At 33.9% G+C, this 17,951-nt stretch overlaps 1 pseudogene; it reads right to left on the bottom strand.

The window, feature by feature from the left end:
- Nucleotides 1–2,532: 2,532 nt before the first annotated feature.
- LOC110716076 overlaps nucleotides 2,533–17,951 on the bottom strand; it is a 56,504-nt pseudogene continuing 41,085 nt past the window's right edge.

Raw genomic sequence — 17,951 nt, 5'->3', positions numbered from 1 at the left:
TTAACAGATGAGTTCATAACGGGTTGAGTATATTACAAGTCAAGGCGTACGTAGTCGAATTAGTTGTAGATTGTGTTTGAGTCTTAAATTATTGGGTCTGATCCATTTTGGTCGATTTTGGGTGGGGTGAGGTCGGTTATTGATTACCACCTCAAGGCATTACAAAGATTGTACATGTGGATTTCGGGCAATTTTATGGGCTGGATCATAAATTGACATCTATAGTCTCATTAAAGATGTCGAGGTGGATAAATAACCTCTTGACACAATCTCCGTTACTTGCTAAAACAAGCAAGTTAAGGACGGATTTCATGGCCACAAGAGAAAGCATGTGCCAAAAATATGTTGATTACCACCTCAGGACTAATTTGATCGTTCAAGGGAAACCAGAATTCAAAGTGGGTTTGTGAATTTACGCTCGGTATCACGGAAAGCCAAAAAGTCATATCGTGAAGAAAACTGGCAATTTGAACATGAATTTTGGCCTTTTATTTAATCATAGCCCCATCTAATATACTCACTAAAGAGAGATATTTGATGATGCTTTTAATTGATTCACAAGGATATTGGCAGCGTCGGTTGTGTAAATAATTTAAATCCATTGTTATTACCACTGTCAAAACGATTTGACAGTTCGATTTTGGTACAGTTTGAAATCAGTTCAAGTGCCTTACGGGTCGGTTTCAATTCGGTTCAAATTATTATCGATTTTGTTTGGTATCGGTTTATTCTTAAGCGATTTTAATTCGCTTCAGCTTGTAAACGGTTCGGATAGCAAACTGTTGGTGCAAACGGGTTGCGGTTTGTTAACGGTTCGGTGTAAACAGTTTTTATCCCAATTCAAACGGTTTCGGGTTGCAAACGGTTTCGAGTTTAAAACGGTTCGGTTATTTTTCGGTTCGATTTTATTTTAGTTCGGTTTAGAACGGGTTCGGTTCTTATATGGTTTAACATTATTCGGATCGGTTCGGTTTCGTGTTTACTAAAATGCGGTTCGAGTTTCGGATTCAAAAATCGGTTTTTAATCGATTTGGTTTTCATTTGGAGCGGTTGGTTTCGGGCAGTTGTGCATTGATCTTTTTCCATGTGACTCAATTCAAATTAAGAGAAAAAAGTCTTTTTTAATAAAAAAAAAAAAAATCTTCTTTTTCAAGCTAGAATTTTTCGAGTTTCTTTTCAATTGATAAATTGATTAATAATATTCTTTATTATAATTTTTATATTGACTTAAATTTTTTTTGAAAGATCAAAGGATGCAATCTCATTCTAAAAATTTCAAGAATTACAATAATACATCATAAGAATTTGACTAGGTCAACTTTGGTCCAATAATATAATTATTCCGAGCAAACTGTGAGGCACTTTGATGATGTCATTTAAAGAGAAGATGAGAGTATTTTTGCTTAATCCACAATTACATTAAAAAAAAGTCAGAGAAAACAATAATGTACTCCATAGTAAACATGTGTGCATAATTAGATTTTATTTAAAATTCCTTTTAACGTGATTTTAATCTTCCCTTTATAATAAGCGGTTTGTAAGTGGTTCGATTTATAAGCGGTTCAGTTCGGTTCGGTTTATAAACGGTTCAGTTTGTAAGTGTTCTATTTATAAACGATTCGGTTTGCACATGGTTCGGAGTAAACAATTTTTATTCCGGTTCAAATGGTTTCAGGTAGAAACGGTTCGGTTCTTTTTCGGTTTGGTTATATTTTAGTTCGGTTTAGAATTGGTTCGGTTTGTTAACAGGTTCGGTTCTTATAAGGTTTAATACTATTCAAATCGGTTTGATTTTCGGTTTACTAAAATACGGTTCGGGTCGGTTTTTGGTTTCTATAAATCGGTTTTTCATCGGTTCGATTCTCATTTGGGTCGGTTGATTTCGGGCAGTTAAACGATTTCGGTTTAAAATTTGATAGTGCTAATTGTTATATATGATGATGGGAAGATATTGGCAAAGAGATTTATATGATACTAATGTCACTTTCCATTTTGGCCAACCATATCCAACTTTTTTTTTTGTTAGAGATTGTTGTGGCTAGAGATTAAATAAATAAATAAAGTTATTAATTTATTATAAAATTGATAAAGGGTCACATATTTGTCAATTGAGACTCAAAGTTGAGTACGTACCTAAACTGCAACTTTCTTTTTGGGTATCTGAGTTTAAATACCAACTTATTGGTATTTTTTATAAAAAAAAAGTACACTTTCTTCTAAAAAAACTCCAATGAATCTCACCATTGGAGATGATCTAATGTTCAACTTTTATAATTTTACTTATTGATAATTAAGTGCACAAGAGAAACGTTTCACTTATTTAAATATAGAGGGAGTATTTAGACTGATTGTTAAATATACAAGTACATTTAAAGGAAAAGATAGAAGAAAGGACGGTAAGGGAGTGGGATAAAATTTTACTACTCCCTCCGTCCCAATTTATAATTCCTGTTTGTGTTTTTGCACGGTATTTAAGAAATGGGAGGAGAAATTAAATGAAGTACAATAAAAAAAAGTGAAAAGTTCAATTATAGACAAAAAGTTAGAGAGAGAAGGTGGAAAAAAGTACAAACAAGTGGAAAATTCAAGGGTTATTTAGGATGTTCAATGAATAAAGTAAAAAAAATGAGGGTATAATGGTCTTTACATACTATCCAAAAATAAAAACATGAATAACATTTTGGGTCTCCGAAATACGAAAACATGAAATATAATGTGGGACGAAGGAAGTAGTATTATTGATCCTTCTAATTTTGTTCCATTTTCATACTCCGTGTTATACCAAAGAAGGAAAACATATCGGTCGTCCCTAATTTTTTCATCCAAGCACATAAATGCCACAATAGTAAAGGAACAATAGCTTTTGTCAAACAGTTCCATTGTTTTACTGCGGTTTATTCTATCAAAAACAAACATCAGACTATTGACATACTTCAAATTAGAGTGATTTCCCTGAATAATGCTAAAATACAAATTAATTCCTTATATAAGTCGATTTAAAAACTATTTCCACAATACTGTCCATTTAGGATCGGTTCATATGCTTGTAATTTGGCAGTATTAAATTGCTAACAATGTTGGCGGTTCTATATATAGAACCGCTAATACCATTAGAGGTTTTATGCATAGAACCTCTAATATCATTAACGGTTCTAAGTTGAAGCTATCTCGTTTACTTTTGCTTTCACTTCTGCTAGATTATATAATACCACCACTAATGGTGAAAACAATTTATATAGAATCGCTAATGGTATTAGCGGTTTTTTAATATAAAACTGCTAATGGTATTAGAGGTTTTATATAAAGAACCGCTAATACCATTAGATGCATAGAACCTCTAACACCATTAGAGTATCTATATTAGTTAAAACAGTCAACAATGTTAGCGGTTTTATACTTACAAATACCGAACCTTGAAACCGAGCCTACATGATATTTGTCATTTGAGAGCTTCGTAGTATACCTGCACTCACAATTCCAAATTTAAGAGGCTAATATTTTATTCTTAAGTAGACCAGGTAAATATTGGGAAACTAATGCAGTATGGTTGATTTCATGTACAGTAGTTAATTAGTTACTTACCCGGCAACTTGACCATTGACAAACCATGGCCTCCAATCTTCAGAAGTCGAGACATTTAACATGTTTATCCATTCCAATGTTCCAACATATGATATCCCCTTGTCTTGGTCTCCACTAAAATTAATATAAGATGCAGACAATATGTGCTTAGCAGTAAATGATGCTGAAAATTTAAAGTTAAAGATAGATCTTGGGTTGAGCTTTAATCCTCACTAGTAAGATGACAATATTGGAGTTGGTATATTGATTATTGAATATGGGTTTCTTTGACTCCTCTGAGACATAATAAGCAGTATGTCGGAGCCATACTTTTGAAGCTTAGTATCCCCGATTATTGACAAATATAAACAACAAATATTGTTTAAGAGTTGCCCTTCTCCGACTCTTACTTATGATTAAAAAGAAAATTCAATACTAATTTATTACCTTGTTTGAAATTTAATAATACAACATTATGTCATACACTTGAAAAAAACGACTCAACTAAAGTACTGAAAAAAGTACAGAGAAGGTAAATCTTGAAAAATAAGTAATTCTGAGTTAGTAACGAGCACGTTATATAGGTCAGTATTGTATACTACAAAGTACAATGCACAAAGGCTTTTCTTTAAATTATAACGATGTGCAGTCCAATAGAAGAAACTATTGTAATAGCAAAATTTTAGCTCAGCAATGTTGCAAAATGACCCTTTATTGATTTAGGCCATGTTTTCTTCAACTCAAACATTACTTCTAAAGTTCTAATAAGAATTAAATCTTGATCGGTAAAAATAAGGTTGTATAGATTAAAATCAATCTAAATCAGTAAACAATATAAGTGAAGATCCTTAATTGTCCTATGTTTCACGCTCCTAAATGATTTTATGAGTATTGTATTAAAACATTTTATTAGTAGTGCCTCATATCTAACGTTTAACTATTAAAATCTTATAACCTTTTCTTCAATTATCTTTTTTCTAAAATTAGGAACCTACAATAATTTTTTCTGTTCTAAAATATATGCATCTAACATTTTGCAGTTGAAGTAGTCTCTATTGATCAATTTCTCAACTTTATTTAACAACACACATGATTACTATTCCACTGAATCTTCTTTAACATAACAATGTGTCATATAGGAGAAAATGTTTTTGACGTGGCACAAATCTAGGAGAAAATGTCAAGGCATTGACACACCGTTATTGATATGGCACAAATATAGTTCAAGTGATGTGCTAATACACTTTAAACTAAGCACTCTAGATGGTTCATCGATTACAATGGACAAATGATAACAACTTTCTTAACAAGAGGTAAGTAGTGACAGGAATTTATTACCTGTAGATCAGTGCACGGATAAAGTCTTGTGTCAAATTTTGATGGTAACCAAAGGTGCTCTCAACATTTTTCTCATATGCTAGAGTTCTATTACATCTGATCCAAGAACTTTTCGTACCCTATTCAGGAAAGAAAAGTACATGGTGCTAAACAAAACCACATGATATAATGAGTGGAAGAAATCAGCTACTAAGATAGAATGGCTTGAATTTTACCAAAATTTCAACAGAGTTCAATTCAAATGAACTTGTTGTCACATAAGCAGTAGCTGTCCGATGTTTCTTTTATAGTGATAATTTTTATGGCGTCCACTTGAGTTTTCAAATTTGGAATCAGTTTTTTTTTTTTTTTTTTTTTTTTTTTTTTTTTTTTTTTTTGTGGTTATATTAATACTAGGCCTAAGTAAAAGCAAGAAAACTACTTGAATGAGAGAGGTGGATTATGTATTTATGATGTTAATTGTGTATTTGGTATTTTACAATTATATATGTAATACTTGTATTTTTATAATATTTTTATTTATATAAATTAAAATAATTCATTTCATTTTGAAAAGAAATTAATTATTTAAATATTATGTAAGTGTGCATAAAATAATATGAGTCATTAATTGAGGCAATAAAAGTGTTTTGAATTGGATCAACTTTATTTAAATAGTTAAATCAACTTGTTTGAAAATTGAGGACACTTAAAAGCCCAACAAGTTGGCCCCAAAGGAAGAATTCAAGGGGGAGTAGGATTTAGTAATAACAGTTTTGTAATTATGAGTTTTTGTTTTAAAAGGTGAGTATAAATACTTCAAGATTTCATGATTTTTCACTCAAAAATCATAATTGTCAGATTTCACAAAAATTTCAAGGTTTTCTCTTTATTTTCTCTCTCCTCTTTCTCTTTTTTTTTTCTTCTTTTTCCTCTCCTTCCCCACGCCTCTCTCACCCTCTTCTTCTCCCCTCACACCGGCAGCCACCGGCGCCACCACCACCACCGGCGCTATCACCACCACCGACGGCAGCAGCAGCAGCTGGCAGCCCGCCGACCACCCTCTCCTTCTCTCTCCTTTGGTTTTCGGTTTTGGTATTATTAAAAAAAAAAATCTCTTTTTCTCTTCCTAATTTAATTCTATTATTTTTATTAAATTAAAGCATGATTTTTATTATGTTTTGGTATTGATTTTGGATATTTGATGTTGTTAAATATTTATATAATTTTCAGATTTTTATTCAATAAAAAACCCAAATTTACAAACCCTAGAATTTGGGGATTTCATGCTTATGGTTAGAGTTTAATCCTAGGTTGATGTTGTTGTTTATAATGGTTTAAACATGTTTTTAATGAGTTTATAGCCCTCAAATTAATGCTGAAATTTATCTATGCACACTACTTTTTAATTATTTAGTTAGGGTTTGATTACCCATAAAAGGGAAAAAGGTTTTAATGATTTAATATGATTTTCTAGTCTATTAGTAATGTTTTATATCAAATAAGTATGCTGGAATTTTTTATTTAAGTCAAAAAATTAAGTCTTTTTGAAAGGATTTGACGTACCCACTTAAAGAAAAAGTTTCATGGCTTTTATGTCATTAAATTGAGTTAATTAGTAAGGTTTAAAGAGTATTATAGTTGCTGAAAATTTGTGATAATAATAGATTAATTATAGTTATGTATTCTTATTTGTAGGAAGCTTTGAGCTAGGTGATTTCTAAAGAGTGTGGTTGAGTTTAGGCATTATTCAAGGTATGTATGTGCACAAGAATATTTGTGTATGCGTAGTATCATGCTAGGATTTATAAAGTATGATTTACGTGATGAATTAGTAGCATGTTTGGTTGATTATTGATATGTTCATTTTATATAGTGTTTTACCCCGTCCTTTGGTCATATTTAGGAGTATTTTTGGCTCTTTAGAGCCATTTTTATTACTAATAGGCGTTTTCTAGTGTTTTTGTAGATTTGGTATTGTATTATAGGAAATTGCATATTTGAAGCATTTTCCTGGACTTATGGGATCCACTACGAGCATTAGAGATATATGAACATTTTCCGTAGCCCAAGATCGGTTAGAGTTATCAAATCAGTGATTAAGGGCTCGGCAAAGAAGAGACCAAGGCATTGGTCGAGCTATAAAGGCCCCAAAGAGGAAATCAGGATTGCGCCAAGAACATGGCCCAATCGAAGATGATCCCTTGCTCGAGAGCTCGTCCGACCGGGTAGTGGCCTCGCCCTAAGGCGCGCCCGGTCGTGCGAGGAAGAAAGAAGAAGAAGGCTTTGCCCTGGTTCGCGCCTGACCGGGCGCGAGCGAGACTCCACTCAAGGAAAAAGGCGGGCCCGGCCGGGCAAATCTCTTTGCCCGACCGGGCGCGTGATTCTGAAGAGGATTTCGAAGACTTTTTTTACTTTGTTTTTTAATTAGGATTTTTTTTGAGCTTAAGTATAAATACGTTTTGTTAAGTTAGATACGGGTACCTCTTCTCATTAGTTAATTTCTCAAATAGCTTTAGGCTTTGGATTATTACTATTGTTCTCTCTCTACACTTTTGGTTTATACAATTCATTATTTCCGTTTACTTTGGTAACAATTTCTTCCCCTTTTATTTTCAGTAATTTAATTGCTTTGCTTAATCATGTCTTGTTTATTTGCTTTGCTTAATTTAGATTTTAATATGCGTGAGTAGATTTATTTCTAGGGTTGTGGGGATCCATAAATAATATGAATGGGTGAATTATTATTGTTGATTTTCAATGCTTTGATTGATTTCCTAGTGATTGATTTAATGCTATGCAATTAGATTAGACCTGGTTTAATTGTATGAGTTTTGCAATATTGATTCGAGATGAGAATTAAAGTGTTTCATGGAAGGTTAATTTATAAATGGTTAAGTCAAGATTCGAGAGATGCATTTTAATACCGGTAGATCAATTTTGTGATTGTAATACGTAGCGAAAGCCCTTTATGATTGATTAATTGATGCATTGATGATTAATTACTATGTTTTACCCTGGTATATTATTTATTGGTGAACCTATACCCTAGGCTTTGTTATATTGTTATTCTAATAATTCTTAATCGTGTTAATTTAATTAGTTCCTTTAGTTTAATTCCCCTAAAATATAAATTGTTTACTTAATGGTTTAGATTATATTAATTAATTAGAAATAGAAAGACTTGTTTCCCTGTGGATTCGACCCTCCTTCCCTATCTATTTTAGTTAGAGGACTTTGGTAATTCTTTTAATTAGGAGATACAACTTTATGTTGTCAATTATATGCTTGGAATTGATGTTGGTTGAGAATGAATTTTTATGCAAGCATATGAATATATTATTTGAGGCACGATACAAGTTGAATATGTATGAATCATGGAAGTATGTTTTATTTTCAAGTATCAAGAAAGCATGTATTTAATAAGCAAAGACTTATATATGAGTTAAAGAGCTAAAATTAGAATTATTGAGCATGATTCATGAAATTATTTCTCACCCATTTATTATTGGTGTTGAGTCAAGAAGTTAGTTTATTTATTTACTCACTCAAGTAAGTTGAGTTTGAGTCAAGGAAGTGTAGTAGTGCGTTTTATGCACCAAGGTAGTAATCGTGCAATTTTGTGCACAAAATTAGGCAAAGAACCTTAATTAAAATAAATAGTATATGCTCACTAATTAATTCAATAATGAATTAGAAGTATGTGTTGATTGTTATTATGTTTATTCTTAATTGATTGGTTTGACTCATCACAAGTAAAATTGATCACGTAAAGTGTAAGAGGATACGCACCAAAACTCTTGGAACATATATACCTTGAGTATGAACATATGGGGGGAGTTATGAGGTTTTATATTTAACCATAGCTTCTACAAGGGTACAGGGCGCTGTACTTTATTTTATTATTAATGCGCTGGAATTTCGTCACCAAGTGTGACATAGTAGGTGTCAATTGGGGTAGCTCCCTAGTTGGAAGCTCAATATTTAAATGGACTATTTTCAAGGAAGGAAACCCGTTCGATGTGTAATCTAAAATTATTATTAATAATCAATATTGCTAGTTATGAGTCAAAGGTAAGTTGACTTGTGATTGTGTGGCGATCATGTTTTTATTATTTTTATTTAGATGCTAGGATATTCATGTTAGCGAGGTGCATATGTACTCAACTTTGCTGATTCGTACTTTTGTGTTTGGCTTTGCTTTGGATTAGCTCTACTATGACCCATTTTCATATGGTGAGTAGAGAGTTGAAATAAAGAGGAAGTAACAGGAAGCATGAAGAGCATGATGGGATACAGTGCAGAGAGTTACTTGTTATGTTTTTTAGTTTTAATGTTTTTGAATTATTGGTTATTGTTATAGACTAACATTATTATGTTTGTTTTTAATTGGTTTTTAAGAAGAGCCATATGTTTGAATTGGTTCCAGCTTATGAATGTTTTATTCTACTTTTGTTTTAAGGTTGTGAACTCAAGTTTTAAGTTTTATTTTTTAAAGTTGGTTTTTGTTTTAGACTTCCGCTGTGAGACTTTGAAAACCAACCTTAGCCATTATCACAGTGGCGGTAATATTTTGGTTATTTTCTAAAAAGAGTTTTATTAGAGTAAAAAAAGTATTTTAAAAAGAAGGAAATTTTCAGGATATTGCAATATACATTCTCAAATTCTAAAAAATCAACATTGGGTGCATTCCCATCAATTCTCTATTTCATATTTACAACCCCAAACATGATTTTTCATCTCAGAATAATAACATAGTAGTTTTCACCTTGAATAAAGAGGTCACATACCTCCCGAATGTGAAGAGCTGTTCGAACTTGTATGTCATTAGGCCAATTTTCCAAGAGATAGTAGATGCTTTCCTACAAAAATGGTAGATTCTCTCGGTAATTTTCTACAACAAATTATCTCATAACTAGTAATTAGCAAACAATCTGATTGGGCTAGCATGTAGTCAAGAGAGTATAAGAGCAGTCTTACGATCTTAATAGTTAGACACTATTAGCTACTAAACACAAAACTTGATGTAGATGATTTTTTTACTAAACTTTGCAGAGAACGGAGCAATAAACAGTACAGTAGCATTTGCATATCATTTCAATCTACCTAAACGCATCATGAGATAAATATCATGTATCTTTAATTTTGTAAATCCATGAGTACATTCGGAAAGTGATCTCTTATTCCACATTTTCATCATAGATGATTAAGGTTGTCCCATATTTTTCCAATCTATTACTTATACATCCTATATTACTTTCATGGGTGCTCTTGATTCTATCAGTTTTACTTTTTGTTCATTCTCAACATTTTGAAAATTCAGATCTTCTAAATGGTTATTTCAAGACACTCAAGGATCACTCTATAACCCTTCGACACCCAAGTCTGCTTGCTACACAATTCGTCCGCTCTCTCAAGAGAATTGCATTTGACTATTACACAAATCTAGATGCATAATTCATTGAATAATTGGGATCCAATGGAAATTTGTTTTTGAGTAAAGGGTGTTGTTAGCATGACTAAGATAACTCAAACCACACAATGGGCAGACAAACCAATGATTTATTACATCAATGTTGGATGTTCTTGATATAAAAAAAAGAGAGAGAAAACATAGGAGAGGAAAAGTCCCACATTGGTCGAAGAAGAGTGTTTTTCCTTGTTTATATATTATAGTACTTTAGTACTACCTAGTTGAATAAGTGGGAGGTGGGTCTTATACCATAGTACCACACACACGCGCATACCTAGCCGGGTCAAGCTCGGGACTTGGGGTCTTAGGAAATGCTATGCGTGGGTGTGCTGTGGGCCCTCCATTTTTTTAGAGAATTTTTTATTCCTTTCCTTGTTGACAATATATTCCTAAGCATTTAATACGTTTTTTTTATTGTTGGGGATTTGTTTAGCTATTATTCCTTGATTATAGTTGACTCACTTGACTGTTACGACCTTAATGGCTGCAATTATGCTCCTTTTTTTCGGCCGTTTCCCCCCTTCGTGTGCTAACCTCTAACTTCTGTTTTTCAACCTTCACATCATAAAAAAATACACAATAATTCGTACCTTTCTCTCTTCTCTAAACACTAAACAGTGTGATGTGGGCCCTCCATTTTTTTGGAGAAATTTTTATTCCTTTCCTTGTTGACAATATATTCCTAAGCATTTAATACGTTTTTTTTTACTATTGGGGATTTGTTTAGCCATTATTCCTTGATTATAGTTGACTCACTTGACTGTTACGACCTTAATGGCTGCAATTATGCTCCTTTTTTCGGCCGTTTCCCCCCTTCGTGTGCTAACCTATGGCTTCTGTTTTTCAACCTTCACATCATAAAAAAATATACAATAATTCGTACCTTTCTCTCTTCTCTAAACACTAAACACTGGTTTTGTTTTCTGGGCAAGTATTCAGGTTCCAGTCGAATTTGTGAGTGCACATAACCTCCGAGAGGTAGCGCGGAATCGTCTTTTAGGTCAGTGGTACGCCACGACACGACACGACTATTGTCAGATTGGTTCACGCAACATTAAGATAAGTAATTATTGTTTTATTGCTTATAGTATAACAATCAATTATATTGTTGGCATGCTTTGAGTTTGAAAAGCAAAGACAATGCGGCTAAACTTTGGGTTGTAGAGATGTGCATTACGGGATGAATTGGTTTTACATTATATTCTAGAGGAGGGTATAAAGACAAGATCCTTCCAAGAGTTGGCAACGAGAGTCCATGACATGAAGCTTTCAATTACATACATGGAGAAGAAAAAAAGGACTCCTTCGGAGCCTCGGAGGTGAAAAAAGAGAAGAAGGAATACTACAAAAAACTACACTGCCAAAATGAAGTTGAACTAAGGATACATTGTCTGTAAATATCACTTCGTCACCCATTAAGATTTCAGGAAAGATGAAGGAAGAAAAGAAGGGTTCATCTTCAAAATTTGTTAGTAACCACTTTGAAAGAATTTCAAGCTAGGAAATACCCTTTCTAGGATTACGTCTTCATATTGAATGACCTACAAAACAAAGTCACAGGAGTCATAGCACCCTAAATCTGATCCAAATTATTTTCCATGGTGGATGCCTCAGCATTGAGTCATCATTACGAATTCAAACTTTACAATTTGAGAGTTTGGAGCCTATAATCGAACTTTACAATTATGAGTTCCAAATGTCGTCATTAATAAAGAGGATGAAGACTGGACATTCTTCACCATAATAAGGCCAAGAAAATAAATGAATAGGCCTCAGCCACAACCTCCGCGTCACGGGAAAAGGCAATAAAAGAGAAAAAAACCAACTGCTCAAACGAAAAAAAGGAAGCCAAAGGAGACCAACAAACCAAAGAACCTATTAGGATATAGTGCTAATTGTGCATATGTGATATGATAAAGAAACTTAATTAAATATATAAATATATGATTAAAATTTATTGTTATTATAATTTCTCATGTGTTACAATGCTTATATAATAATGTAAATTACATAAACATTATTAATAAAAATTTTAAAATGAAAGGTTATTCAAACCAAATCAATATACTTCCTCTGTTAACGGTTATGTGCAACAATTATACTTTTTGCGGAGGCCTAGGCAAAAGTTTTTATACATGATTATTGAAATATAAGGGCATGTACTTAAGCACTAATCCAATTATAAAAAAAAACCCATAATTAATTAAAACCCATGAATCACCACCGCCACCGCAGAACCCACTGTAAACTACCACCACCACCGTAAACCACCACCACCACCGAACCCACTGGAAACCACCACCAAACCCACTGAAAACTACCGTAAACCACCACCACCACCAAACCCACTAAAAACCTAGGCACCCACTGGAAACCACCACTAAACCCACCAAATCCCAGCGAAAACCACCAAAACCCAACGAAAACAACCACCAAAACCCACCGACAACAACCACCAAAACCCCGAAAGCCCCAATTAAACCACCACCACCACGAATTGATGAATTAATTACAATTAAACCACCACCACCACGAAACCGAACACCACGCCACCCATTACCCTACGCAACCCAACACCACGCCACTGACCACCCTTGGAATCAACCACCACAAAACCTAGACCTAAACCCAGATCCACAATCACCGCCACCTAGATCCACCTTTGAAACCCACAAAACCTAGATGAAGGAGGAGTGAGATTTTGATGATGAAAGAGGAGATCTTGACCACCACAGGCCACCTAGAACCCGCGAACCACCATCCACGCCACCCACAAATCACCGAAAGTCACCCACAAACCACCCTATGACCACTAGATCTGAAACCCAAAAACCAAACCCATCCAGAAACTACCCCCACAAACCGCCCAAAACCACCACCACTGACTCCCACCCACGAAGCAACCATCCGCGAACCACCAACAGCCAACCACGAACTGAGATGAGAGATGACAATGAAGAAGATGATAAGAGACGGGAGATGATGATGACGATGGACCGAGAGATGATGATGATGAACTGGAAGATTGAAGAAGATGAGAGATGATGAGACATGAAGATGGAGGAGAGAGATGGTGGGGAGATATAATCTGCCGAGATATCCGATTTGTTTGGGGGGAAAATTAGATAATTAAGTTAGATTAGGGTTGTAATTATGTGTAGTATTATGTGCTAATAATTTTTAAGTGAAGGTATTTTGGTCATTTGGACAGAAAAATGTTACTAAAATAGGAAAGAAATAAGTTTGTTGCAAATAATAGTTAGCACCCTTTTTTGGTAAATGTTGCAGATAACTGTTAACGGAGATAGTAATATAATAAATGGATATTTATAATTTGGTAATGGGAGGCTAATAGAGAAAAAGGTAATCTTCAATATATTAACACTCTTCCTTAAAAAAGTTCCTTTGAACACCAAGGTTATCCTTAGTGCTCGAAACTTGTTTTCGGAAGCCTTTTTGTAAGTATATCAAAAAAAATTTCTTTTGAACTATAGTGAACAAAGTTGATCTTTACCACACTTTCAACTTCAAGCACATAGTGATTTTTTTTCTAATATTTTTTATTTTTTTGATGTAGTATTGATTTTAAGCAAGGTTTTTTTTTTTTTTTTTTTGGAATAATGAAAAAGAATAATCTCACCTTTGTTAGGTCTCCGAAAAATAATCCCAATTCCCACCTTTAATTTATTCCAAAACAATCTCACCTTTCGGACCCCCAATTTCTTTTAATTGGCCAAAGCCGATTTTGTTAGGTTGGTACCCTTTAGGAGGAGGTGACTTGGCACGTATTTTTTTCTATTTGATCTTGTTTTAATAATTAAAAATAAAAACTCCCACCTTTCCCCTTCCCGTTCCCATCACTCTCCCCTGCCGGAGCCAACCCCTCTCATGGAAACCCCCCTTCTCCAACGACCTACCCAACCTCGCTAACATAAGGCATCAGACCACCCATCACTCACTGGACCGCCATCTCGCCTCCAATTTTAATTTTTCTTACCTCATTTTTCCAAGGAATGTTTTACCCATTAATTGAGGCAACTTTGCTATTCCCTTTTCTCGCACTAGGTGGGGTGGCGGCGTTTCAGGCCAAGAAAACATAAAGTGAGGCAAGAGGGGAAGCAAAGCAAGGGGGAGGGGTTTCTGTTGAATTATTTAGCGAATGGTAGACTAATTTCATGTTATTCAATTAATTTAATTTGGTTAAGGTGTTGTATTATTAATTAAATAAGTAATTAAAGCAAATAATTATAATTGAATGTTGTCTTCGATTTTAATCGTATGGTTTGGATGTACAATTCTTTGTGTCATTTGGCTTGTATGGCCAAACAATACTAAGTGACGGTTGTGGCCAAACAATACTAAGTGACGTTTGTGGCCAAACAATACTAATAAGTGACAGTTGCATGTGGCAGTAAGTTTCATTGCATTGTTTGGCTTTGGTATTATGCTTTACATATATATATGTTTAATAACAGATGATAAAAGTTTTTCAAGAGATAAGTCATTTTTATTATTTTTCTTCTTGAATACTATTGCAAGTCACAATTATCATCATCATAATTCCTTAAAGTTTGTTTTACTTTAGATCACAAATATACTACACATAATTGTGATTGTTCTTCGTTGTATCTCCTAAGTGATTTCGTGATACCCGGGTTGTAGTTTAAGGGTCGAAATATTACTTTTGGGAAAGTGATTCCGTTCACGCCTCGAAGGTTATTATTGGTTTAATTCCGATTTCTTCTTTGTGTCCCTTGTATTTTTAGTATTATCCCCAACAATCCAAAAGTAATATTCTTGCAAAGATGGCCACCGTTAAGGAATTGACATCAAACTTCCAGAAATTGGACAAGTTCGAGGGCGTGGGTTTTCGAAGATGGCAAAAGAAAATACATTTTCTCTTGACTTCTCTTGGTGTGGCATATGTTCTCACTACCCCAAAGCCATTGGAGGAGGAAAATGAGACATTGGAAAATATTAGAAAGAGGAATAAGTGGGAGAATGATGACTACATATGTCGTGGACACATTCTTAACGGTATGTCTGATGACTTGTTTGATATTTATCAATTTTATGAATCTGCTAAACTTCTTTGGGGTGATTTAGAATCTAAGTATATGGCCGAGGATGCATCTAGCAAAAAGTTTCTTGTTAGTAATTTCAATAATTATAAAATGGTTGATAGTAGGCCGGTTATGGAACAATTTCATGAAATTCAAAGAATTTTAGGGAGTTTTAAACAACATGACATAAGTATGGATGAGACTTTTGTAGTATCTTCTATTATTGGTAAATTTCCACCTTCTTGGAAAGACTTTAGAAACACTTTAAAGCATAGGAAGGATGAAATAAATGTTGAAGATTTGGGTTCCCATATTCGAATTGAAGAGGGAATCCGAATTCAAGATGGACAAAAGGATGGAAATCCTAGTTCTATCATTAATATGGTAGAGGACTCTAAGTCAAATGACAAGAAAAGAGGAAATGATTCAAACAATAATAAAGGCAAGAAGCCTAAGGGTGATAGTGATAGTAAAAAATCACGTACTTGTTGGGTTTGTGGAAAACCCGGTCATTTTAAAAAGGATTGTACCATTTGGAAGAAAAAGATGAGCAAGAAAAGGACTCAAAGTGGGAAAGGCGAGTCAAGCCAATCTCAAGACAAGTAAGGTAACTCTTGTACACAAATTTCACTTAATTCATTTATGGATTTTGTGTGTGTGATTTCTGAAATCCTATGTGTGCAGGATAATTGTTCGTGGTACATCGATTTAGGAGCATCGAGGCATGTATGCAAGGATCGTTCATTGTTCAAGACCTTTTTGGAGGTTGATGATGGAGAAATCATATACATGGGAAATGATTCCACAACAAGGGTGCTAGGCAAAGGACAAGTAGAACTAATTTTTAGTTCGGGCAAATCTCTTATTTTAAGAGATGTGTTGTATGCTCCCGAGCTTAGGAAAAATCTTGTATCTGGTGCTATCTTGAATCGATTAGGATTTAAAATGGTGTTTGAGTCGGATAAATTTATTTTGTCTAAAGGTGGTACATTTGTAGGACTTGGTTATTTGTATGATGGAATGTTTAAATTAAGTATTTGTAATAATGTTAGGGATAATGTGTATGTTGTAAGTAATAACTCTTCTCTATGGCATTTTAGACTTGGACATGTTAATTACAAGAAGCTTTACTTTATGTCTAAGCATGAATTAATTCCATCATTTAATCTAAGGATAGAGAAGTGTAGAACATGCATGCTAACAAAAATTACAAGGAAACCATTTCCTAACAATATAGAAAAGGATACTTCAGTGCTTGATTTAGTGCATAGTGATTTATGTGACTTTCACAACACTCCTTCCTTAGGCAATAAGAATTATTTAGTAACTTTAATTGATGATTTTTCAAGATTTTGCTATGTATACTTATTGTTTTCTAAGGATGAAGCCCTTGACAAATTTAAAATCTACAAAAATGAAGTAGAGTTGCAAACAAATAAAAAGATTAAAAAGTTAAGAACCGATAAAGGAGGTGAATACTATAATCCAAGTTATTTCCAATCTATAGGATTAGTACATGAAACAACCACGGCATATACACCACAACAAAATGGTGTAGCGGAAAGGAAGAATAGGACTTTACAAGAAATGGTTAATTCCATGTTATCCTATTCGGGTTTGAGTGATGGATTTTGGGGAGAAGCGGTTTTAACAGCTTGTTACATTTTAAACCGAGTTCCTATGAAAAGGAACGAGGTTACCCCATATGAGCTATGGTACAAAAGGAAACCAAACTTGAGTCATCTCAAAGTTTGGGGTTGTAGGGCAATTGTAAAAGTGCCGGAACCTAAACGTAAAAAGTTAGGTGAAAGAGGAGTTGAATGTATTTTTATAGGATATGCGGAACATAGAAAATCCTATAGGTTTTATGTGATAGAATAAAATGACTTTAGGTCGGTTCATACCACCATAGAGTCAAGGGATGTATTGTTTGATGAAAATAGATATTCATCAATTCCTAGACCTAAGGATATTACTCCAAATACCAATGCTCAAGGTGATGATCAAATTATATTTGATCAAGAGGAAGATGACCAAGCTCATTTAGAGGAGGCATCTTCATCATCATCTCCACTTAGGAGAAGTAAGAGGGATAGGAAAGAGAAATCTTTTGGCCCAAATTTTCATGTGTACTTGATTGAGGGATCAAGAAACAATGTTTTGACACAATTTCCTTATATTTTTAATGTGGAAGATGATCCTTCAACATTTAATGAGGCTATGAAGTCTCATGGTGCTCCATTTTGGAAGGAAGCAATTAATGATGAGATGGATTCCATCATGGGAAAAAATACTGTGGGTATTAGCTGATTTACCTCCTAAATGTAAACCAATAGGCTGTAAATGGATCTTCAAAAAGAAATTGAGGGTTGATGGAACTGTTGAAAAATTCAAAGCCCGGTTAGTGGCACAAGGTTTTACACAAAAGCCTGGTATTGATTATTTCGATACATATGCACCTATTGCTAGAATCTCAACTATAAGGTTGTTGATAGCTCTTGCGGCTATCCATAATCTTATGATCCATCAAATGGATG

This window comes from Chenopodium quinoa, unplaced genomic scaffold, assembly GCF_001683475.1.
Source record: "Chenopodium quinoa cultivar QQ74 unplaced genomic scaffold, ASM168347v1, whole genome shotgun sequence".
Classification (NCBI taxonomy): Eukaryota; Viridiplantae; Streptophyta; class Magnoliopsida; order Caryophyllales; family Amaranthaceae; genus Chenopodium; species Chenopodium quinoa.
The sequence above is the reverse complement of the archived record's forward strand: the minus strand, read 5'-3'. Positions and strand labels throughout refer to the sequence as shown.